We start from the raw sequence: 25,193 nt of genomic DNA on the forward strand, positions 1-25,193 counted from the left end.
TTAGGCTGACTTGCGAATGCCCATTTACTGAGGACAAGCCCAGGCACAGGCCTTCAAACCCCCCCATCTCTGCCTTATAAGGGATTAGCTAAACTGCCTGTTCCCACTGATCAATCGGAACAAAACGCTTGTTAGCCAAATCTTGGTTCCACCTCTTCCCTCCTTACCCGAACCTGAGGCCCCTCTGAGGAAACCTGATCCCCCATCAGCCACCCCATCGCTTGCTTCCCCAACCACTTCCTCCTGGCCTTGTTTCCCCTTCCCTGTGAAGGAGGGAGCAGTTCTGGCTGCTCTGAGATGCCGGCAGGACTGCCGTTGGAGCAGTGGGCACCTCCCACCTTGAAATGATTCTTCGTGGTGCAGTTGCACCTAGGTAGGTGGACTTGTCTTTGTGGCCTTCCACAGAGGACGGTTAGGGTGGGCAGGAAAGAATTCTCTGCTATAAGTCTGCATTCCAGGCTGTTTCCAGAAGTGGGAATTCTCATGCCCTGAAGTCTGGGAATGAATTTCTAGTTTCCCAGCTTCAGGTGGAGTTGAAAATGAGTGAGGCAACCCACCACACCCATCTGGAGCCAGGAACTAGAGCCATTTTTAAAGTGGCAGTTTCTCTATAAGATTAGCAAAAAAAATGCACTCAGCACATTTCTTTCTCATATGCATTTGGCCATCTAAAATGGGAATGGTGGTTTTTGAAGCATGGATGTAGTTTTAAATTTTGAGTATTATAACCCTTAATGTAGCTTGTTAAAATGTTGACCTGATTATCTGGAGATTTACTAAACCTTTGGAGTGGTAATAATGAGTTGATCTATATGACTTTGCTTTCTAGGATGCAATGAAAGTACTATAATTAAAACCTCTGCAGTTGGGTCAGCAGGCGATTGGCCAAAACGAATTCTGCCTTTTGGTTTTCTTTAACCAAACAAGGAAGTAGAGTGTAGGCTGAAGTGGCAAATTCATTTCAGAGCACGCCAGAGCCCTCAATGATAGAGCAGCCTTCTCAGGTGAACGTGTGATATGCCGTGAGTCTTGGCAAGCCTGGCTACTGATGTGTGCACGTGACACCACGGAGCCACACCTAGGAAGATGTGGTTTCTGTAGCAAGATTTGGAAAACCAAAGTGCAACTTAATTATCCAACTTTGTTACAGAAAGAGCTTTGACCAGATGGCCAAAGACCTGATTCTTTTATGATCGAGACTTGGTTATAAAATTGCCCTTACTTGGTGCCAATCAGTGTTGGTCCACAGTGGTACTCCTCCAACCTCACTGAATAGTTTGGAGACTGATATGAGACTGTGAAAATCTCCTTAAGGTGAAAAGGGTTCTGGGGCACCCGGAAATATCTGCACACCCGTGGCCATTCCCCTTTAAAGTGGAAAGGACTGCTGGGTCACGCGGGAGCATCCCACACCCGTGGCCGTCCTCTTTAAGGTGGAAAGCGCTGCTGGGTTGCCCAGCAATATCCGTACACCCGTGGCCATTGTGGCTGTCCCCCTTTCTGCTCAGTCACCTCTGTGTTCCCGCATTCAGGCTTTGGGACACTCATGAGCAGCTCGTCCCCTGGGCTGGTGAGGAAGGAGTGGGAGGTTGTTCTGAGGCTCTGTCACCATCTGCCCTGTCGTGAGCTGGGCAAGGCAGCGGCAGTGACCCCGGAGGAGTCTGGTCAGTGAGGGCTCCGGCAGGAAGTGCGAGGCTTGGGGTGGCTGTGCCAGTCGTAACCAAATGTCTTCCCTCTTATTTCCATGATTCCTTCTAGTTCTGCGCCTTGCACTGCAGAGTCTCTGTGTATCTATAAATACACATTAGTTATGATACAGGTGCCTCTTTCTCCTCTGGGGCTGGGCCTGGGGAGTAAAGTGCAAGACCCCCTTACTGCTGGATGCCCACCAGCACGAGGCACTGCCTGCCCTGCTAACTAATGCCTTCAGCGAGTCCTGGAAGTCCCCTCCTGAGCCCCTGGCCTGTTGACAGTGTACACGGGAGACAGATGAGCTCCCCTTGCCCCGCCCTGAGCAGAGACTGGGGAGGCGGCGGCAGCAATGTCCCCCATGGTGTATCCTCGGTGCATGGAGGAAAAGTCTGTTCATGCTTAAAACAGCCCATCCTCTCAAAAGCAGGGAGACAACCATATTTCCATCTGGAATCTTAAAAAAGGGCCCTTCTCTTTGAGAGAAGAACGTGGCATGTATGTGTACCTCCTTTTTTTTTTTTTTTTTTTTGGAGACGGTCTCCCTCTCCGCCAGGCTGGAGTGCAGTGGCGTGATCTCAGCTCACTGCAAGCTCCGCCTCCTGGGTTCAGGCCATTCTCCTGCCTCAGCCTCCCGAGTAGCTGAGACTACAGTCGCCTACCACCACACCCAGCTAATTTTTTATATTTTTAGTAGAGATAGGGTTTCACCGTATTAGCCAGGATGGTCTCGATCTCCTGACCTCGTGATCCACCCGCCTCAGCCTCCCAAAGTGCTGGGATTACAGGTGTGAGCTACCGCACTGGGCCGTATGTGTGTACCTCCTTACAAGTCTTGCCCGACCTTTGCATTTAAAAATTATTGAAAAACTTAAGGATGTAACTGATAAGAACTTAATAGGTTTCTCCAAGTAAAAATTTGGAAAAGTTAAGTGAACCCATAATGTGTTTATTAGTCCCACACTTGGATTTTAAAGGTGGATAAAACATCTTCCAGTTCTTCAGCCTGATTTCTGTGGGATCATGAATGAAACGTGCTGAAGTTGCCATGCGGATTTTGTTATGTGGCAGTGACAAGTGGGGCTGGTCACTAAACAGCTGGTGGGATCCCTGTCCTTTCTGTTCTCCTGTTGGACACTAGACACGTGCTTGGCTGTTTTCTGTGTGTTGTGTGGGCAAGATGAGGACAGAATTTTCAGAAGATCCGCACGGGTGGTATCTTCCCCCTTTTCTGTTAAAACGTGTCTTCTGCTGCTTCTACATAGACCGTGTTTCTCTTGCCTGTCTACGTAAACGCTGTTTAACAAAAACTGTGCTGTAGACATGTGAAGCTGAATTCCACATTATAAAGCAGATAGAGATGACTGAACATTGTTTTGTGGAAGGAAGGTTTAAAATGATTTTTTGCTTTTTCTCTGAAAGAGGGGAATAATTTTAACTTTTTCCCCGATATAGGGAATAATGAAATGGGAAAATAATTAAATTTCCCCATGTAATTGTTAGATTATATTTAATTATTTGTTAGATTATTCATGTATTGCAAGGGAAAAAGGAACTAGATCACCTCATGCACCCAAATGAAAATTTAAAGGGTATGGGCGAATTCATTTGAACTCTTTTAATTTTTTTTTTTTTTTTTTGACAGTCTCACTCTGTTTCCCAGGCTGGGTGCAGCAGTACAATGACAGCTCACTGCAACCCCAACCTTCTAGGCTCAAGTGATTCTCCTGCCTCAGCCTCCCCAACTGCTGGGATATACAGGCATTAATTACCACACACAGCTTATCACCTCTTGGAGACTAGCTTTGAGTTTGGGCATTCAGTGAACTGTATTTTGGTTAATTCCCAAAGTTTCTCACTGTTTATCTTTAATCTGCTAGAAATCTAAATGTATTGTGAAATGCATCACATTTCCTTAGCATTCACGGATTCCCTGTTAATGGGGCAGAGATGGAGAAGGGCAGAAGGCGTTCGGACATCAGGGTTGCAGTTGAGTGCTTGTCCCGAGCACACTGGAGCTCTGGGCTCTGTGGCCCCAAGGGTGTCCTCTGTCCACTGAGGGGGCCGGGTTACCTGGAAGGTCCCTCCAGCCTCTGCGATTTTGCCCTGTTCAGGTTAACATCTCGTCGTTGTCCTGGGCAGCATTGCCTTTCGTTCACTGACCCACGACTGAACAGCTGGTCAGTGGCCAGTGCTGCTTCCTTCAGCTGGGAGGTGGTGACGTGATTTCACTTCCATGGAACTTGGTTCTTGGTGTATTAAGGGTTCAGTTGTGTCTTGATTTTTAATCTGCACCTCTGAATTGGTCTTTTGATTGCAAAGAGATTGCTTGCTGGATTTGTTTCTGAATATTTCTTGGATAAGAGAAGAACCTCGCTTATTTGTGTGTTCCTTTAATGTGTTTTTGCAGGCATTTAAATGGGTGTCTTAGCCCTTAGCCCATTTTCTGTGTGTGGTGGATTCATTCGAATCATTTATGTGAAGTATCTCTTCCATTAAGGCCAGAGGACGTGGGGTGCTGTCTCCCTAAACTAGGGGGAAATGGCATTGTTCTGCCCTCCTCCCTGGGAACCCTGGGGTTTCCAGGTCTCTGGACTTGGCTCCCACACTGCGAGAGGGGCTGTGGCTTCTGGAGCCCGTTTTGTGCGGGACTGACTCCTTTACTTGCTTTATTCCCCACCGTCTTTGCTGCTTTATGACACGGGGATGAGGGAGTCGGGCCCGGGGGCCACGCCTGTGCCTGAAAGGCTCGATGCAGAAACTCCTCATGGGAAGGATGTTCCTTGAGGGCAGCTTGGAGTCTTTTCCTACTTTTAACAGAGAAGTAGCTATTCACATGGTTTTATTTTGCTAGTGATGTTTCAAAATAATTGGTGTAGAGTTATGAAGATGTCCCAGACACCCATAATCTACTCCTGGCCAGTGCCGGGCATTGTGCTCAGATGCCTTCAGACCACATTCAGATGCCAAAGATTCTTGCTTGGTTATTCTCAAACTTACGAGAATCTAAAACAGGAGCCACGGTGTGGATTTTCTCTTGAGCCCCCATGCCTTTGTTTTGTGTTTTGGGAATGAATGACTTCATCAAGGGGAAAGAATTTGAGGAAGGAGCCTCTGAAGCTAGGGAGGGGGTGGGGGGCCGGGAGGCAGAGGGAAAAGGAGCTGTAGGGGGAGGAGCCAGGCTGGGGCTTCTCCCCATGATGCTCCCCCACCCCTGGCGCAAGGCCCCAGGGACGGATTGACTTTCCCACAGGAAATGTGTATGAGGATTGCGTGTCTGTTTCGTGGGCTGGCCATTTGGATTGAGGGAATGTCCGTGTTGTGATTCCTTATTGATTCGAATGTTGAAAAGCTTTGTGCTCAATACAGGGGTCTCTTGGTGCGATGGGAAATGTGATCGCAGCCGCCTTCGGGGTGGGAAGGGCCCTCGAGACCCTCAGTGGTGGCCGGTGCCGGCCTTAGCCTCCCTGGGTGAGCTGCCCTCAGGGTGAGAAGGGAGGTCCTTGGTGGTGGCCGGTGCCCGGCCTTCGCCTCCCTGGGTGAGCTGCCCTCAGGGTGGGAAGGGAGGTCCTCCGTGGTGGCCGCTGCCGGCCTTCGCCTCCCCAGGTGAGTGCTGCTCCATCCCCAGTGTCTCCGACTCCTTGCCTGGCACCTTCCTGGTTGAAGGCCGTGATCCATCGGCCTTGTCCACGCATGTCCTGCAGACTAGTGCTGACTGCAGGTCCAGGGGTGATCAGAGGAGGCCAGAGGAGGCCCTGGTGATGCGAAGCTAAATGTTTAATGGTGGCGCTGCTGAGTGCATGAGCCGCGTCAGCCCAAGAGTCCAGGTAGGAGGGAACCGTGGGGTGGAGGGAAGACTGGACAGATGGGTGCTTTCCTCGACCCTTGGGAGCATGGCCAGGTCCATGCTCAGACCTCCTGGTTTCTCCCATATTTCCATAAATAGCAAGGGAAGGACTCGGCACCCAGGGACCTCATGGGTATAAGCTGTGTCCTCGCGTGGCCCCAGCTGCGGCCAGTGACGTTACTCTCTTTAACCTCAGGCTTATTTTGTATAAAAACACAAAGGAACAGGAGTAGTTCAGGGGCCTCTAAAGACTTATGTAATTGTTAATAGGCCTACTTTTATGATTAAGAGCAAATCATGAAACAAACTCATTTCTGTTTGAAGAAATCTTTACCGTTCTCATTTTTGTGGCAAGCAACGTTGATTCTTTGCTTAGAGGGTTAGTGCCCTCCTGCCAAGCGCCGCTGCCTGGCGTGTCCTCGGCACACACCTCTGTCCATTGGTTTCCATCCACCTTTCCGCCTAGAATTGTAGGAGGGGCGCTGGGATCTTAGGGCTAGAAAGAAACTGTGAAGACCACTTTTAGGGACGGCTTTTAGTCAGGGCTCTCCAGAGAGACAGCCAGCCGGGTGTGTGTGTGTCTCCAGAGGGAGGCTTGCTGCAGGGGCTACGGAGTCCAAGAAGCCCCAGGACCCACAGCCTGCAAGCTAGAGCCCTGGGAGGGTGTGGCTTGAAGACTTGAGAAGCGGAGGGTGCACATCCCACCCGGGTCTGAGGAGCTGAGACCCAGGAGCACGGGCAGCAGAAGACAGATGTCACTGGCCCATCAGCCAGACAGGTGGAGTGAGCCCAGTCTTCCCCGCCTTGCTGTTTTACTCGAGCCCTGGGTGGATAGGGTGGTACCCTCCATACTGGTGAGGATGGGTCTCCACTCAGTCCAGAGGCAAACATGCATCTCACACAGAAATAATGCAGAATCAGCCATCTGGGCACCTGGGGCATGCTCAGGTCAATGCACAAAACCAACGCCGCGCGTGGCCCTGATGTCTGCGTGTTCACATCATTCCACGCACATTTCTCAGTCATCTCCTCGGTGAGTTTGTAAGGTCGTTGTGTGGTTCTGGGGGTCTTTGCCCCGGGTGGTGGTGGTGATGACAGGCTCCCCAGCGCCCCAGCTCAGGTGCGGTAGGTGATGCCACCAACAGCTCCTTATTTCTCAGACACTTGAGCGGGTGCTCTGTGCAGCCAGTTCCACCTGCAGCAGCATCTGTTCCCTACGTTGATTCCATTCGGAATGTGTGCCTGCCTTCTGTTGGGGTGCAGCCTTCTTTCAGGGAGGAACTGTGTCCTGTTCGCCTGTGTCTCCTGTGGTTTATCTCATGGCTGAATAAGTACCTATAGGTTACCTCAGTGGCTGAATGATAGGTTCATTGGAAGGAAAACTTTATACTTTTTTTTCTTTTTGAGATGGAGTTCCACACTTGAATACCTAGGCTGAAGTGCAATGGCACGATCTCGGCTCATTGCAACCTCCCCTCCCAGGTTCAAGTGATTCTCCTCCCTCAGCCTCCCAAGTAGCTGGGGTTACAGGCGTCTGCCACCATGCCTGGCTAATTTTTGTATTTTTGTTAGAGACGGGGTTTCACCATGTTGGCCAGGCTGGTCTCAAACTCTTGACCTCAGGTGATGTATCCATTCGGCCACCCAAAGTGCTGGGATTACAGCCATGAGCCACCACACCCAGCAACTTAATTCCTTTTTTTTTTTTTAATCATAATGGGCTTGTTAAATGCTTAAGTTAATGTTTATTTTTAAAAATGTCATCTGTGACCTTTCAGCTTTTCATAGCACTTCTCGTGTGAATATTTAAATAAAGGCCCTTTAGTCATGGGGGAGAAGGGGTTATCCCTTTCAGCAGAGGGAGATGGAGGAACGGGCCCTGGTGGGTCTGAGCACAGGCAGTCACCCCAGCCTTGGTGCTTGCTTAGGTCTGTTCTACGTTCACCGTAGCAGCGCCCACTCTGATTGTCAGCTTAAAAATAAGCTTTTTCCTCTTTCTAATCAGAACAGTTAGTTTGTTAACCATCACGTTAAGGTATTGAGAATGATGGCTTTCAGGCCTCAGTTATGACACAAATAGTAAATGCAGCTGACCCTGAACGACATGGGTTTTGAGCTTCGAAGGATCACTTATGTTAATTTTTTTTCTAACCTAACCCTTATTGAAAAAACCTGGCTTTGTGGAGGGCCGAAGTTTCCTACATGCGGTTCCATAGGGTGGCCGCGGGTCCTGTGGATACGTAGATTTGGGTAAACTCGGGGGTTGTTCTGGAATCCATGTCCCTGTGTATACAGAGGGACAACTGCAGCTTTTTAAAAGTTTGTGTCCTGCCTTGTCCTAAAAAGGCTCCAAGGTGGATGCAAAATTATTTCATTCTTTTGGTTTTCTTGGTGGGATACTGATGTTTATTCTTCAGGGTCTAAAATCCTGAGTGAACAGAGTTAGTGCTTCAGGAACAAAGCCAGTCTGGAAACACATATTGAGATATCCACCTTTTCTTCATGGTTTCACAAAAGGTCGTGATCATGTTTTATTCGGTTGAATTGTAGGAAACTGCTAATATTTGCTGTTTTTGGCCTACAGAATGGCAAGTTCGTACGATATTAAAAAGAAAGGTTTTCTGGATGGGGAAAATAGGAATCAGTAAGAACCTGAAGTTGTCTGTCATGGCCTCTGAGTCACAGGTAAATAAACCTGCGTGAGGGGACGTTGGCTGTACAGTATTTTCCTTCTGTTTCAAGACTATCAGAAAAAGGTCAGTTCTATTGCGTTGGGTCCCTGCACCTCACCTTTGCTGCAGAGGGGACTTGCCATTATACCTCTTGCCCCCAGGGCCCAGGAGGCTGATGCCACATAGAAGACCTGCAAGTCAGTGGACATGAACAGGCACCGGACACGCTGTGCACCTTGGGATGCATCTGAGAAGTGCATGCTTGCAGCAGGTCTGGGGTGAGGGCATGTTCCCTCTCCTCTCCCTTCTCTGGCTTTGCAGGCCTTTGAAATTGGTCCTGGAAAGTGAAATTAGTTAATGCTGATCAGCTCGAGGTCAAAGCTGGAATCAGGCTCATCATTTCCTGCAGTGATCACAGCAGCAGGTCCTAAACTCAACATGACCTGAACCCGGAGAGTCGAGGTTCCGCCCTACTTTGTGACTGGGTTGTGTGCGGTCTTGAGAAAGTGAACAAGGATTTTCTTGACTCTGAGGGGGCCGAAGAGACCCGCCCTTCACTAGGGGTCTGTGTGAAGCAGTGGACCCTCCAGTCAGGAGGAAGCAGGGACTCAGGAAAGCCCCACATGCCCTCCAGTTCCCTTATGTTGAAATGGTTTGTACTCGGCCATGCCGGGTCATTTTGGGAGGTAAGTGGGCGGTTCACATGGGGGTACGCAGTATTCTTAGGTGTCAGGTGCGAGAGTTGAATTTGTAGAAGCTGTGCAGATAGGAAAGGGCCTGGCAGGGAGTGCTGTTTACATGGAGCCGATTTAATGCGAGGTCTGCGCTCTCCCTAGGTCCACGTCTGACCGGTGTCTCCCAGTCTACAATGGGACGTTTACATGACTCGGCGCCATCGTCCCACTCTGTGTAGATGTCTGAGGGTCTGTGCGTGGCTGCTCTGTTAGAGTGAGTTATGCTAATGAACTGAGAAACAGTGAACAAACCCTGAATTGGTCAGCACTGGTTCCACGGCCAGTTCTGCCGTGGTTGGAGTCATTCATCATAACGTGTGCTGGACTCCTATGCTGAGCTCTGATTTTCAGAGGCCCTTTAACTTGGCAGCTAACCAGCGGCTTCCTTCAGAAGACATTTGAGTCCCCTTTACCTGCCAGGGTGGCCCTGGGAGTTTGAAGGTGAGTGAGACAAGCCCTCCCTGTCTTGTGGATTTTACTGTCCAGAGGGGAGACAGATGTAGATGGTGAAGGAGGCCCTATCAGAGGTCAGCGCATGTCGGTTTTATTTCTGTAGCACTTGCTGTGTTCAGGCTGTGCCCCGGGCCATGTGCAGAGCATCTGGGGACCCTGCCCATGGCATCCCAGGCACAGCTAGCATCTGCACCATCTTCATACTTGACCTGAGTTTTGGGGGAAGTACCGAGGATGGCTTCTACCTTTGCTGGAGAGGGTTGGAAGTCAGGGCAGCCTTCCACAAGGAGATGATCACCAGCTGATTCCTCAAGAAAGAGAGGTGGTTCCCACAGAGGCAGAGCAGGGCAGCATGCACAGACCTGGGTGTGGGGTCTGGGGCAGGTGCATCTGAGTGGGGTCTGCTGGGAGACGGTGCGGGTGAGGTGTGAAGGCAGTTCGAATTTACAGGATATATTATCACTAAGGCGATGCTGGGGAAACATAAAATCGGGACTCTAGGGTAAACGTGGACCTAGGGTTACCCTGGGCGTGGGTGTTTTCAGGCTCTGAAGGCAGAGATTTAGGAAACTGGGCAGAGTTGAGCCCCAGATGAGGACGAAGGCTACCCTTGGGGGGGATGTTGAATGAGACAGGGGTGGAAACCCAGTGAATGTCCTGGGGTCAGTCTGGCAGGAAGGCAACAGAGGAGACCGGTGCCCTCAAAGGCCCTATGGGTCCTGCCTCTCAAAGTGCTGGGATTACAGGCATGAGCCACTGCTCCCTGCCGTTACTGGTAAAATTTCTAAGCTACTGTCTCATACCCACTCCCGTATTTTTTTTTTTTTAAACCAGGTTTATGGCTGTATTTTTTCCAAGAGAACCAAACAGTTACCTGTTTGAAGTACAAATAACACGATGTTTAAAAACCAAAAATGTCAATTTGCACAGAAGTTTCCAAATACCCAGTTGATTTGAGCCTTGCATTGCAGTGCCACTACCTGCTCTTAAATTTCTACACGATGTAGAGATAGCGAGGCAGGGACGACTCGTACATCTTCAAGTTTTGATTCTACTAACTTGGGTATATTTTCAATTATTTTGGCACACCTGTGAGTGTCGCAAGCAATGCCAGGGTATTTATTTTGAAGCTTGTCAAAGGAAGAGTTGGGAAGATTTTCACATTTTTAGAATTTTCATAGTAGTTATAATTTACAAAGAATGTAAAATTGTGTAGTCATTATTTTGCTTTTTACTAGATGTGTCCCTAAACAGGGTTGATAACTAATTCTACATCACAGGATTCAGAACTGTACCCTGTTGGAGCCGATGCCTGTAATGGAGGAATTCTGCCTTGTCAGTTCACTTTAAGCGTGTTTAAAAGGTTTTCTTTATCCTAGTTGGAACCTGTGGCTATAGTTTATTTTCACTGCTGAGGAATATTCCATGATGGAAACCGTAATTCATCTGTTTTTCATATCGATGGGCATTTGGATTATTTTGGGAGGGTGTGTATGTCTATTCAGCCTTCATTTTTTCAGGATTTTTTGTAGAAGATAATGTAACAGTGTAACATCCTCTGCTAGGGAGCCAACACGAACCCTGATTACAGCCACACAGACACTCACGCCTTGTTACCAATACACAGAACCATTTTCTTAAGTTGAAACACAGTAGCAGAACCTGAAGCCATGTGAATGGGTCCTCCAATCTTACACTTGGAATTCACTTTTTATTACTCTGTCTGCTAATTGGGAAGCATATCAATTATACAGAAATCTGAGAATGTATAATTATACATTTATAACAGAAGAAAACTTATTTTTAATACCCCAGAACACATGGCTATGTTTTTCCCTCATGCCCCACCACTGTTTTCTTTGCTTGAAATGCGAAATGACACTTGAATGCAGTTTTCTAGCGACTGTTAGACTGGCATAGTTCTTCAGAGACAGAGGATGTAAAGCACATGGAGAATTTCTGTTTGTGGAATGTGATTTCCTGGTGGCCTCATTCAGGCTGCTGCCGCCGCCTTCCCCTCTGGCCGCCTGCACCGTGGGATGTCTGAGGAGGTCCCTGTTTCATCCTCTGGAAGTTCTGAAAAGGAAGGAGAGGAGGGCGTGCGGGGTGTGGTACCTTTGTGTTGGTCCTTCGAGCTTTTATTTGGAGTCTCGGCTGCCTTCCTGGTTGCTGCCTTTATGTCCCTAGCTCGTGGCTTTGTCCTTGTGTCTAACAGGCAGACAGATGGAAAGGGAAGTTGTATTCAGCCAACAGCTTGATCTTATTCTCAAGGCTGAAATCGACTGGGTATTTGGAGATTTCTATGTAAATTGGCATTTTTGGTTTTTAAACATGGTGTCTTATTTGTACTTCAAATGGGTAATGGGTTCTCTTGGAAAAAATATAGCCATAAAGCTGGTTTAAAAAAAAAGGTGGGGGGAGTGGGTGTTAGAGAGCGGCTTAGAAATTACTCTAGTAATCACAGGCCGTGGTGGCTTATGCCTGTAATTCCAGCACTTTGAGAAGATGAGGCAGGTGGATCACCTGAGGTCAGGAGTTCAAGACCAGCCTGGACAACATGGTGAAACCCCGTCTGTACTGAAAATATGAAAATTAGCCGGGCATGGTGACACAGGCACCTGTAATCCCAGCTACTTGGGAGGCTGAGGCAGGATAATCGCTTGTACCCGGGAGGCAGAGGTTGCAGTGAGCCGAGATCGCGCCACTGCACTCCACCCTGGGCGACAGAGCAGAGACTCCATGTAAAAAAAAACAAAAACAAAAACAAAAACAAAAAAAAACCACCCCGGTGATGGAAACCTGACTGCATCATCTGTGATGGAGATGGCAGATTATGTCGTTTTTAGTGACAGGATGAATTGGATATATTTGCCTTCCCGTCTGAAGCCCCAGCACCTGGTCGGGGCACCCCTCCCTTCTGAAGTCCCCAGCACCTGGTTGGGGCCCCCCTCCCCTTCTGAAGCCCCCAACACATGGTCGGAGGCGCCCCTCCCCTCTGAAGCCCAAAGACCCTCCTGGCCTGTGGTGCTGCTTTTTCAAATGCTGCCCTTGGCTGTTTTTGAGGAGTCACTGGCACCCCAGCAGTCTGTATGTGTCACTTCTTCATGGATCCGGGGTGAAGTCGGTGAAGCTCATTTGTCTCGTCTTCCTCCTCATGTGCCACATCTCATCTGTTGTCTGTCCAAGTTCGTGTGTGTGTGTGTGTGTGTGTGTGTGTTGTGCATTCTCAGGCTGTACTCAGTGCTTAGGTGACAAGAACGTCTTAGAGCAACGGACTGTCTGCTCCTAAAGATTGCTGTATGTTAATCGAGACACGGTTTACTTGTGGGGTTTAAATTTCCTGGGTGTGTTGGAGGCAATTAGGGGGAAACAAGGTCTAAATAAAGCCCCTGGGAATGAGGAAGGCAATAATGAAAACAATAACTTTATACACACTTAGCAGTTGATTTAATTTGAAGGTGAATTTTGCATTTTGGGGACTCCTAAAGCTACTGTTCGTAGGGATTCCTTGATGAGCTTCTTGTTTTCTGTCAAGTAGAAAGTAAAGGGGATTGGTTTTGCCTTTAATTCTGACTGACTAGAATCTACTTCCCTTTCCCCCCATTCACATTAGGGTGGGGATTGGACTAGAAGAGCTGTAGGATCTCTTTATTTCTGATGTTAAAATGAATTTTTTCTTTACTCTTTTTATTGGTGAGCTGCTGTTTTGTCCTTCAATGCACTGTTCTTTGGTTTGGGAAATGTGCTATATTTGTACCGTGCTTGAAATGTACACAATGGTTCTAAATTGCTACTTTAAAGTTAGATATAACAAAATGTCATCCATAAATCAGGCACAGTCTGAGGCCTGGAGACCCCTCTTGTCACTTCCAGCCGTATCTCCTTCCCTGGCCACGTTGCCGCTGGCCACGTCTCCTCCCCCCACCATGCCATGTCACCCCCCACCATGTCACCTCTAGCCACATCACCTCTGGCCTCCCTGCCTGCCTCCCTCCCTCCCTCCTGGTGGCCTCCGTGGCTCCTGCTGACTGCCCTCCCGAGGGTCTGTTCAAGGCTCTTTCCTCGTTTTCTGCTCCTGAGTGGGTCTTGAGGCCTGGATATTTCACAGGATGCAAAGTTTTTTCCCTTCCAGCCATGGGTCTCTGGGCAACAATTCCAGAGAGGGCACTAAGCTCTCCTTACCCACCTGGGGGCCCTGAGCCCTGACCGCCAGGGCTTTTCTGCAGGGTGTGGGGCAGACTCATGCATGAATTGGACTGAAAAGGTGCTTCCAGGAATGCTTGTTTTAAGTGCACTGGAGCAGAGATGGGGAGAGGGGATCACTTGGTTTGCTAAGAATTTGGTCCTGCTCACAGCCAATAAGGCAACATAAGCACCTCCTAAATGAAGCATTCTACACACTGATTTTACACATGACAGTTGTGGTGGCTGGAAAAGGCTTCACACAATGAGTGAGTTTGAGCTGCGTTTGAAGGAAGAACAGGTCCCTGCCGGTGGAAATGAAAGATAAGGGTGACCCAAGCCATCAGCAGCAGCGGGGCTGGGGTGGTGTGGACTCCCCATGGATGGTGGGCATCATGGATGGTGGGCATGGCTGAAATGCAGGAGAGGGCAGGGGTGCGAAGGAACAGCAGGGCGGCATTAAAATCCCCCTGCAGAGAGGGGATGTGACTGAGATACTATCACATGTATACAAGAGAGATGATTTGAGGATTTCTGGGAGCCTGTGGGAAGAGCACGTGGTCATCATTAGTTCTCTGGATCTCTTTTTATGAAGTAGTGAAAACAGTCATGCCTCTGCCTATCTTGTGAGCTGTTGCCAAGAACAAATCGGATAATCTTTAGCGAGCCTTGTAAATGCAAAAGATTATGACAGACTGTTCCAGCCCCCTTGTCTCCACGCTCCTTTCCTCCTTGGTAACGTGAACCCTGCTGGGTACCTCACTATCTGCCTGACTTCCCCTCTGTAACGTGAGCCCTGAGCACTTGCTGGGTACCTCGCTGTCCACCTTCCTTCCTCAGTAACATGAGCCCTGAGTATTTGCTGGGTACCTCGCTGCCTGCTGTACAGCTGGGTGTAGCCTTGTCAAACGCACTTGGCTGGCACATAAGCAGAAGTGCTCGCCGGGCCTTGGGAGTGCTTTCTGACATGTGGGTGCCTGCTTTTCCCTGCTAGGCTGGAGCTGCAGGAGCCCTCCCAGACCAGACAGAGGATCAAGGCTATGGCCTTGGGGTGGCGACTGGGGGAGCTCCCTGGGTTCATTGTGTGGGTGAGAGCAAACTTCAGTCCCGCTGCAGCACCGGGATTCAGGGTTCCTTCTGGAATGTTCTGAGTGAGAAACAGGAATGGTGCACAGGTTCATCTTCTGAGGATTTTATGGTTATCTAGGGAGAGCACTGGTGCCTCTGAGCTATGAACCTGCAGAACCACTTCTTCCACTAACAGCTTTCTTTATGTAAAGAAAGACGTACAAACAATGCCACTTCAGATGGAGGTATTTGCAGGTGTGGCCTGAAAAATGAACAAAATGACTTTCATCTCCAGGAAAGCACCTTATTCCCAGTGATAGACATTTGAGCTTTCCAGTGAATATTAAAGTATAAAAATCTTGTGTCCACCACTTTCTCATGTGATCAATGGTGATATTGATGTGGGTTGGTTGGTTTTTTGTTTTTTTTTTTTGACACATAATGAAATGTGGAAGCTGCTCATAACTCTGAACCAGTGTTTTCTAACCAATGTGATTACAAATAGTGTGCTGGTAAAAGCCAGCCAAGTGCAGGACGGGCCAGTCGACTTAGAAGGAATTGGGGCAGAAAAGTCCATTGACCAGAGCACAGACTCCTCATTGCAGACAGCCTGTACGGAAGTGCCGCTTGTTACATTTGGCAGCAGAGAATACCTAAAATGTTCTGAAAACACAATGAAAATACTTCTAATTGTATATCAGCATGGGGTCAGACTTTCTTCATAAACTTCAACCACGGCTCTGCTGCGCACTGAATGCAGATGCAGGCATGAGAACCCTGCTGTCTGAGGTGCAGAGATGTTAGGCGTTTTCACAGCAGCACAAACTATTGCCACAGTGCTGCTTATTTTGGAAAATGGTTTCTTCTTTAAAACTGTTAAGATGTAATGACTTTATCATTGTAAAATGAACTAAATTATTTCTTTTTGTGACCGAGTCTTGCTCTGCCACCCAGGCTGGAGTGCAGTGGTGTGTGACCTCAGCTCACTTCAACCTCTGCCTCCTGAGTTCAAGCGATTCTCCTGCCTCAGCCTCCCTAGGTAGCTGGGACTACAGGTATCCACCACCATGCCCGGCTACTTTTTGTATTTAGTAGGTTTCATCATGGCCAGGCCGGTCTCGAACTCCTGACCTCAAGTGATCCACCTGCCTCTGCTCCCAAAGTGCTGGAGTTACAGGCATGAGCCACCACTCCTGGCCTCATGAGAAGGCTTTTTGTGATCTTCAATAAAGTGCAAAGGGTTCCTGAGACCCAAAAGTTTGAAAACCACTGGCTTAAACCAACAAAATTGTCCACGATTCTTCAGTGTGTCTTCTGTTGATGGAGAAAGGACGTAAGGGTTGCTTTACTTTTTTCCTTTCGCAACTCAATGGTGCTGGGACAACTAGGGTATCCACATGGAAAAGGATGGCCTGGACCCTTCCTCACCCTACACACAAAGCTCAAAATGGATCCAACGTAAGGAGCCGATTGTGAGGGATCAGGGCCTACTCTTAAGATCTTGTGGGACCTAAATTGCCAAGATGAAGGCCCTGTATCTAAATATAGTGACATTTTGAGTTTCTGGGGTTGTGACTTTAACATGGGAATCTGAGGCATGAGGGGCAGTTCAGCCTATGACAACTTTAGGGGGCGAATCCTGGTGAAACTGTTACGATGGATTAGGCAATGTTTCCTTAGATGAGACGTCTAAAACATAACAAGCAACTGATGGGAAAAAGACGGTATCAAAATTAAAAATGTTCATTTCAGAGGATACTATTAAAGTAAAAAGACAACCCACAGAACAGGATACATTATCCCAATAAGGGCCTGATATCAAGAATATATTTTAAAACTCTTAATTAAAAAAATCCAATTTAAAAATGGACAAAGGATTTGAATACATTCTCCAAAGAAATAAATGCCTTAAAAAGCACATGAGATGTTTAACAGAATTCATCTTAGAAATGGAAATCAAAACCACCGTGAGATACTGCTTCACAACCACCAAGATGGATAAAACCCCAGTATTGGACAGTGACATGTTGGTGAATTTGAGAAAACTGAAATCTTTAGTGGGGGGGAAGTAAAACGGTACAGTTGCTTTGGAAAAGTCCGGCAGTTCCTCAGAAAAGTTAAGCATAAAATCACCATACGACCCAGCAATTTCACTCCTAGGCTTATGCCCAAGAAAATTGAAAACATTTTTACAAAAAAAATCTTATGCAAGAATCTTCATAGCAGCACTATTGGTAATAGTAGAAACAACCCAGGTGTCAACAGATGAATGGATGAAGAAAATATGTACACAATGGAATATCACTCAGCCGTAAAAAGGAACAAAAGAACATGTGCTCCAACCCGAATGAGCCTTGGATGTGAAAGATGCCGGTGCCAAAGGTCGTGCACTGTGAGATTCCACTCGCCTTGGACGTGAAAGATGCCAGCACCAAAGATCATGCCAAAGGTCACGCACTGTGTATGATTCTCCTCACAACAGGTGTCCAGAATGGGCAAATCCAGAGAAACGGAAGACAGCTGGCGATTGCCAGGGGCTGGAGGAAGGAAGGAGCATGTGCTGACTCTTAATGGGTTCAAGGTTTTTTTGGCCGGTGGTGAAAAAGTCCCGGAACTACATACTAGTGGTTGATTGTTGTGCAGCTTTGAGAATACACTAAAAAGACTGAATTGTATCCTTTAATATTGGGGCTTTTATGCTTTGTAAATGGCATTTCAATTTAAAAAGGAACTCCAGAACTTCTTTGGTGTTGATATTTAGAATGTGAAAGGGACAGTATCCAAAACATGTTACTATGTAACTCACGTCCCCAGAGAGTTAAACTTCATTAAAGGGTGTGTTTGAGCCTAGGAGACACAACGATCCTATACTATACGTTATAGCTCATCTCACTGATTTCTATCTCACATAACAAGCATATTCAGGGAAAACGGACACGTAAACGTGAGCTGAATGCTATGCAGAGGCACATTCCTCTTACCAGGATGGTCTTTAGTGGTGCAGTAAGAGATGCGGTCATAGCAACATTAGTTTAATTTCTATGGCAACAGGAATTTGGCACATTGATGAGTTAGATGTCCCTGCACAGCTCCTAAAAGGGTTGCCCATTTCTGTGTGGTGTCTGTGTACATTCTTGCTGTGGAAATAAGTGATAGCACCTGCACAGACACTTGCTTGGAAACGCGCACGAAGCTGGTGAAAGCAGAGGACAGGGGAGAGGGAAGCATGGCTCAGCCCTGGCAAAGGAGACGGTTATTCCGAATGTGGAAGATTCAGGAACACGATCCTTGGGAAGACTGGTGATGTCCGTGGATCTCACCGCTGTCGGGTTGTATCTGCAGCCAGTTACTGGAGCTGTCAGAAGCGCATGTGTTGATATCGGTGTCATCACTCAACGCTTCTGACTTTTCCTGTTGCTGAGGATGATTGCATGTGGTGGAAGCAAAGTGCTGACTTAGCACAGATCATCAGATCCCAGTTCTTTTCTATCAAGGGGGGCAGGGTTAGAACCTCCCTCCCCACTCCCCAATCCCATTGTTGAAAATAATAGTTAGCTTGGGAGGGTTTTTACTCCTAAGGTTGAAGCCGTGCATTTCTAGAGCCTGGGCTGTCAGCTGTGCTGGCTGGGGAATGCTGGGGCTGTGGTCGTCTGGCCGCTGGCAGCCCTGCTGGTGGGTCCTGCTTCTGACGCCGTTCATTTCTGAAGCTTGCTTTCCCTGGTGTTGGAAGTAGCAGCACTGGAGGAACGGCCTCCTTCCTACAGCGAAGCTCTGCCAAGAGAGAAGACACGGAGCGTCTGTTGAGGGATGTGACGTTTGGGTCACCGCACCATGCGTTCTGCTTCTCAGCGGTGCCTCCTGGTTGATGTTACCATCACCTGGCATTACCCAGGAGGTAACTCGCAGATGCCACACTGATGGAAAGCTACGGCAGCGTGGTTCGAGTCCAGGGCCAGCTGGAGCATATCAGCAAGGTTGGGCTTGGACGTATGTGCTCCACCCAGTGGGTGGGTCTGTGGAGCTGGGGTGTCGTGAGAGCCAGAGGGTCCTGGTAGAACCCTGCCAGATGACAGGAAAGAACCAGTGGAATCGAGGCAGGGAGCCGAAGGAGCTCAGGAAGGAGCGAGCCGTCACAGGGCGGGAGGCTCAGGAGCCAGCAGGTGAGTGGGATGTGGCCTCAGGGTGCTGCTGGGTTGGTGAGGAGCCTTCTGTGACTTTTCTGAGAGTGGAGTCGGTTGTACGGGTGGGTGCCGGCTCCCGCAGATAGAAGAGCCAAGCGTCCTGCAGGAGACCAACATGTACACTGGGAGTTTCCAGGTGCGTGTCCTGGCACGCGGCCCAGAGGCCCCTGACAAGGTTCAGTGCACCAGGCACACAGTGGACTGTTGGTGCCTGACCCAACGAGGGAGTGAGGGAGGGCCGAGACACAGGTGCGGAGATGCACGGGACGGGGTGCAGTCAGGTGGAGAGTCATGCTGTGGGGTCCGGGAGAGACGGGTTCGAGAATAAATGGGACGGGGGTAGAGTCAGGTGGAGAGTCATGCTGCTGGGGTCTGCGAAATGTGTTTTTGCTTCCATCTGAGAAGCTGGACCTGAGCATGTCTGTGCTTTGACATTTAATCTGTGCACTATCCTCGGCAGGGTGTGTATCTCTGTGGCAGAGGACACCCTGGGCACAGTGGATGTCAGTGGCCGTGCCTGGACTCGGGGTCCGTGAATGTTGCGTGATCGAACGTGTTTGGTACATTCTCAGCTCCTGCCCAGGTGCCTCCCAAACCTCAGGTGTTGTGGCTCCCCACGCCTTTCCCATCTGCGTGTAGCATGACCACCACCTTCCTAACTTGTGTTTGTCCTACCATGGCTGCCGTGTCTAACGGACGCTTTGCTCTCCAGCTACTTTCCTATAATCAAAACCCTTGACTTTTCTTGTGTTTCAGAGACGACAGGGTATTAGTCTTTCATGATTGCTCTGAGGATTTCAAAAAGCAAATATACCTTACAGGATGCAAGATATTGGAGACAGTAATTATAGATGACTTTTCTCAGTCTTTTGATTGTGGTAAAATTACATAGCACTCGAACCATTTTTAAGTGTATGGTTTGGTGGCATTAAGAGTGTTCACACTATCATGCCGCGATCATCGCCATCTATCTCCAGAACTTCCCGGTCTCCCCACGCTTGAAACTCGGTCTACCAAACACTAGGTCTCCTCCTGCCCCAGCTCTGGTAAGCACTACAGATTGCTTGGAAAATAGGCTTTCTCAGTAAGAGAAGGGGCAAGGAGAAGAGCTCTCAAGACTATCTTGAGATTTGAGGAAGTGTTTTAGGTTTTGCTCACTGGTTCCCAGTGTAAAGAAACTATTGAAGACGTGGGATGGCGAAGGTAAGGTCTGTGATCTCAGGAAGTGCTGGGCTGGGCAGCTTTCCCACTGTGATGGGGGCACTTGCCCTCAAACCCGCCTGAGATAATCACTTGAGGATGGTGCTGCCTTGTGATGGCTCTGAACTTGGTCTCCTTGAAAGTTGCCAAGTGCATAAGCTTTGGCGGTTACCATCTAGTGTCTGCGGGAGACCTAGAATTTGAATGTTGTTGACTTTAGAACACACTCATTCTTATAACACTCTACCTATTCTCATCAATAGGAAATATGCTGTGTCTTTTTTTTTTTTTTTTTTTTGCTTTAATATTCTGTGTTTCAGTAGCAGTAGTTGCAGCGGACGCTACTTCTAGTTCATGGTTATTGCCAAACACAAGCTTCTGGAAACTGTGTGAAAAATGAACGGGGAAAGTGGTTTTCTGCATAAGGCTTTTTTGAACATCTTGTTTTTTTCTGGAATATCTGTCGTGGTGTAAAACATTTCCATATTTAGGGGTTTGTAATGTGTTTGATAGTGGTTGGCTTTGAAACCCCATGTTTTTGCATGTCGTGGGGCTGCTTTATCCTGTTATTCTATGATATAGCTAGTTTTCAAAACTATTGGTTATTTCACTTTAAAAACCAAAGCAGCTTACATTATGAGTGTGATTCCTGTAAGAATGTAATTGTAAAATTGATTTGTGTTCAATAAACTTACTGGAATGACTAGTTAGATCAGTGGACGAAAAGATGATAAGAACATGTCAGGTCTCTGGGCCAGGAAGGACTTCCAAATAATACACGTAATACACAGTAATTTCTTAACAAAAGATTAGATTTAGTACATAACTGTTTAAAACCTCTGTATTTTCTATTATAGCCATTCCACAGTGCCCACGGGGTTGGGTTGCAGGACTGCCTATGGATACCAAGGTCTGTGGGTGTTCAGGTCCCTGGTATAAAACGGCATCGTGTTTGCATACGACATACGCACATCCTCCTACAGACTTTGTCATGTCAGGGTTGCTCGTAACACCTATACCATGGATATGCCATGTGAGTAGTTGTTAAACGATATTGTTTAATGAATAATAAAGTCTGAATGCTTAGTACAAACACCTTAAAAAAGTATTCTTAAACTATGGTTGGTTGAATCCACAGGCCTGGAACCCTGGGATAGAGTACAAACTCTAGAAGCAAAATGAACAAATAAAGAACTTGAGGTCAGCAGTGACGGGTGTGGGATCACACTGAATCTAGCGTGTTTTGCTGTGTCACTACGGAGTCTAAATGGAAACCATTTTTAGCTTAGGGTAAAATAGGTAACAGGAAACACTACAGAATGGGCACGAAGGCGAGCCCCTCATTACCACGTGTTACAGCCAAATGTCTGCCTCCTGTGGAAGGATCTGTCCTGTGAGGAGACTAGACGTTGATGATTTCCGGATGTGTGAAGGGAAATGCCCTCCGAGAAGCCTGGTTTTGGCCGGAGCACATCAGACGAGAGTTAGCGTGGCATGGAGTTGCCACAGTGCCCCTCATGCCTGCTGCTTCTCTCCTCCTCACCGCTGGCCCTGACTCTCACCAAGGGAGGAAAGTTCAGCTCCAGCTGAACCCCACACAGCGCTTGTCGGTCTCTAGGGCGGGTGCTGCCTTCTCCTGAACAGGCTGTGACAGAGGAAGGTCTGGCCGTACTTGAGCTGTGAGAGATGCTCTCAGAGATCCAGCATCCTGCAAACCCAGGTGCTGAAGGTTCCTCCTCCACCGTCCTGCAGGGAGAGGGGTCTGTTCCTGCTTCCCCTCAACCTGAGCTGACTTCTTGTCTGTTCTGTACACCTAGCTCTTAAGAGCAGTTATTGTTAAAAATAATCATCTAGCAGACAAACACCATAAGGTGACAGCCTGGGAGGGTAGATGGGGCTGGAGGGTGGTTTCCTGAGCAACAGGGTTCAGTTTTCTGTTTTGGCGTCACTCGACCCAAGGCCCCCAGATAATTGAAATATTGTCAGCAAAACACCCATGTTGTATCTAAGTTTTTTTTTTTTTTTTAAAGGAATGGGTGCAAACTTCTAACAGGGACCTGACAAAAGAGAAGGATTTCTTCTCTGCAAAGTGAAGGTCGGGGCTGGTTGGCATTTGCCATCTGTGACTAGCAGGGACCCAGGCTGCTGCCCGACTCCTGACCCTGCAACTCCTGCCCCTGTTCCCACCAGCAGGAAGAAGAGCGGGAAGTTGCCTTTTCCCCTTTAAGGGGATGAGGTGAGAGTTGTGCCTGCCATTTCGCTGGTCCCTGGGGTGATTCTCCAGCATGGATGGAAGTTGGCTTTGGCGGCCTGAGCCCTGTGAAGCTGGGGTTGCTGTTCCCTGAGCAGCAGGAAGCCTGGACTCTGGGAAGTGGGGTCAGAGGGTAGCCTTTGCTGCATCCACAGGAGGGGGCCCCTCATTCCAGTTGACATCATCACTGCAGAGGGGGGTGTGGGCTTTCATGGTCCATTGATAAATAGAACGTTCCTTTTTTTTTTTTTTTTTTTTGGTAAATCACATCAAACCCTAATTCCTTCAGCCTTTACTAAAGTTGCATTTTGTAATTCCACATGATTGCATTATACCTGCAGGAGAGAATGCTTCCTGTAAACCAGAAGCCTCTCTGAGGTAATTCTTGGCCCATTCAGTGAGTTCATTTTCCCAAGGTTAAAAACAGCCTCAGGAGGGGTTGAGGACGCACCGTGACAGTCTCAGGAGGGGTTGAGGATACACCCGGGACACAGCCTCAGGAGGGGTTGAGGACGCACTGTGACAGTCTCAGGAGGGGTTGAGGACGCACTGTGACAGTCTCAGGAGGGGTTGAGGACGCACTGTGACAGTCTCAGGAGGGGTTGAGGACGCACTGTGACAGTCTCAGGAGGGGTTGAGGATACAGCCGGGACACAGCCTCAGGAGGGGTTGAGGACGCACCGTGATAGTCTCAGGTCCTGGACATGTGCCCAAGGTGTTTGGGGCACAACTTGGTCTAACACATTTTAGGGAGATGTGAGACATCAATATATGTGAGATGTACGTTGGTTTGGTCCAGGTTTCCAGGTCACAGGTGGATCAGAGACAGATGCGTTTCCGGTGAGCCTTTCCGGAGAAAGCAGTAAGACCCGCATTTATCTCTGTGAGCAGATGGTGACTTTGAGTTCTGCCCTCTGTCCCTGAGGAATTTCCTTGTGGACCAACGGTTGTGAGGGAGGTACATGCCTTTTTTTTCTTTCTTTTTTCTTCCAGTCTCTGTTAGGAGCCTGGGAGGCAAGTTTGCCCTAAGCCGTTCCCCACCTTGTCTTCCCTTTAGCTTAGTGATTTCGGGGTCCTGAGATGTACTTTCACTTCACACTTCTGAGCACACTGGCACTCTAAACAGTGTTGTACGAGGCCGTCTAACTGATTTAGAAGAAGAAACTATTTGGAAGGACTTGAGCACCTTTGTCCTTGAGAGAAACAAGCCTTTGTTTATTTACCCCGAGGCTGTTACGCTGTTCCAGGGTGGGCGGCCTTAGAAAGCTGTGCCTCTCTGAGCGCCTGCCTGTGGAATCTGGTGACTTTGAAGTTAATCCAGCAGCTACATGTTTTGGAAAGCAGGTTGTCTCTTAAAGTGTTGATGATTATGATTCTAACACCGGAATTTCAACGTGTACTTTCCACCCTTCTTTCTTTGTCTCCTCATACCCTGACATTTGCCCTTAGAGTTCATTGAGGGAGGGTCAGTTCTGGCCCTTTCTTTAGATATTGACCTTGAATGGACAGAATCGAGATTCAGAAAAATCCTTGAGCTGTGAGAGTGTGCCGATATCTATGTAAGTGGAATTCATGTGTTAAACTCAGTAAGAGTTTAAGAAATATCAATTCTAGGCTGGGCATAGTGGCTCACAGCTGTAATCCCAGCACCTTGGGAGGCTGAGGTGAGTAGATTCAGTTTTGAGCCCAGGAGTTTGAGACCAGCCTGGGCAACATAGCAAGACCCTGACTCTACAAAAAAGTAGATAGTGGTGGTGTGCACCTGTGGTCCCAGATAGTCAGGAGGCTGCGGCTGGAGGATCACCCAAGCCTGGGAAGTTGAGGCTGCAGTGAATCATGACAGCACCACTCTACTCATGGTACACTGTGCCTGAGTGACAGAACAAGAACCCCTGCCACCACACACACACACACACACAATCAATTCTAAATGGACAAAAATGAGACCTTTTAAGTGGAAAAACATCCTGTTTGGTTGCTCTACTTAGGTAACTGTTGACTCACTTGCCAGTAAGAAAATGCAGTGACCAGTTCTGCTGGGACCATCTGTTAAGGCTACTCTGGGCCTCATGGTTTGAGAAGGATCTGTCCAGGGGAGAGTGGGAGTGGCTTAAGGGCCTAGAAGCCAGTTCTTGTGGTTCAGTGTGACTGCGGGTGTGGAGCTGGGGGCAGGGCTCTCCAGGGCATGAGTGGGTAAACAGATGGGCTTCCAGGATGAGCCCCTGTGACTTTGCCTGGTTTACATCCATCCAATACAGATCCACAGGCTCTTACTCTAGAAGCTTCTGCCCGGGCTAATGGACTGGCCTGGGGCCAGAGGGTGCCTTCTGGTTTAGCAAGAGCACTTAGTCACCTAGATCTAGGATTTATGGCACTACAGGGGACTTGTCACACTTGGAGCAGCAGCCATCTGCATTCTAGACTTGGTTCTAGGCGAAGTATTTTGGAGGCTGTTGGTACTCTGTGTTCTGTTTATCTGTAAAACAAGTTAGAGTTGTAACTATTTTTAAAATTTTGCCACAGAATATGGCAGTTGTGGTAGAGCTTGTCCAGAGGCCCCAACACTCAGACACTACCATGTGCTGGGGTTGCAAGCTTTGTCTGCATCGGCTGCTCCTCCTGCCGTGTCTGTGTTCTTGACACAGGAGCCCATTGAGGCTCGGCCTGTGGGACTCGTGCAGCCATTTGTCCGTGTTCCTCTGAGGTTCCGCAGACTTCACGGTCCCGTGGCAGAGCGTACGGTATCTACTTGCATCCTGATTTCCCCAAACCCCAGGACAGGCCAAGAATTCCTTACACACAAATGCAGAGGGCCCCGTGGTGTGGATTTGCAAGTGACACAGCTTTTCCCCAGCTCGGCCTTCGCCTCCAGAGTTGGCTTTAGGGCGATAGAAGCTTCCATCAGACTGGGGGGCC

At 48.4% G+C, this 25,193-nt stretch overlaps 2 protein-coding genes across 6 annotated transcripts in view; both read left to right on the forward strand.

The window, feature by feature from the left end:
* The window catches only part of DEFB108B (defensin beta 108B), an 875,574-nt gene that overhangs the window by 575,944 nt on the left and 274,437 nt on the right, over positions 1 to 25,193 (forward strand). The window lies entirely within an intron of this gene.
* Positions 18,699 to 25,193, forward strand: part of LOC135964604 (ATP-dependent 6-phosphofructokinase, platelet type-like) — a 45,345-nt gene continuing 38,850 nt past the window's right edge. For all 5 annotated transcript variants that reach the window (XR_012416886.1, XR_010577107.1, XR_012416887.1 and 2 more), the window contains exon 1: positions 18,699 to 18,805. The gene's annotated coding sequence lies outside the window, so the exon portion shown is untranslated. The remainder of the gene's footprint in view (positions 18,806 to 25,193) is intronic.

Source organism: Macaca fascicularis, chromosome 8 (assembly GCF_037993035.2).
Source record: "Macaca fascicularis isolate 582-1 chromosome 8, T2T-MFA8v1.1".
Taxonomy (NCBI): Eukaryota; Metazoa; Chordata; class Mammalia; order Primates; family Cercopithecidae; genus Macaca; species Macaca fascicularis.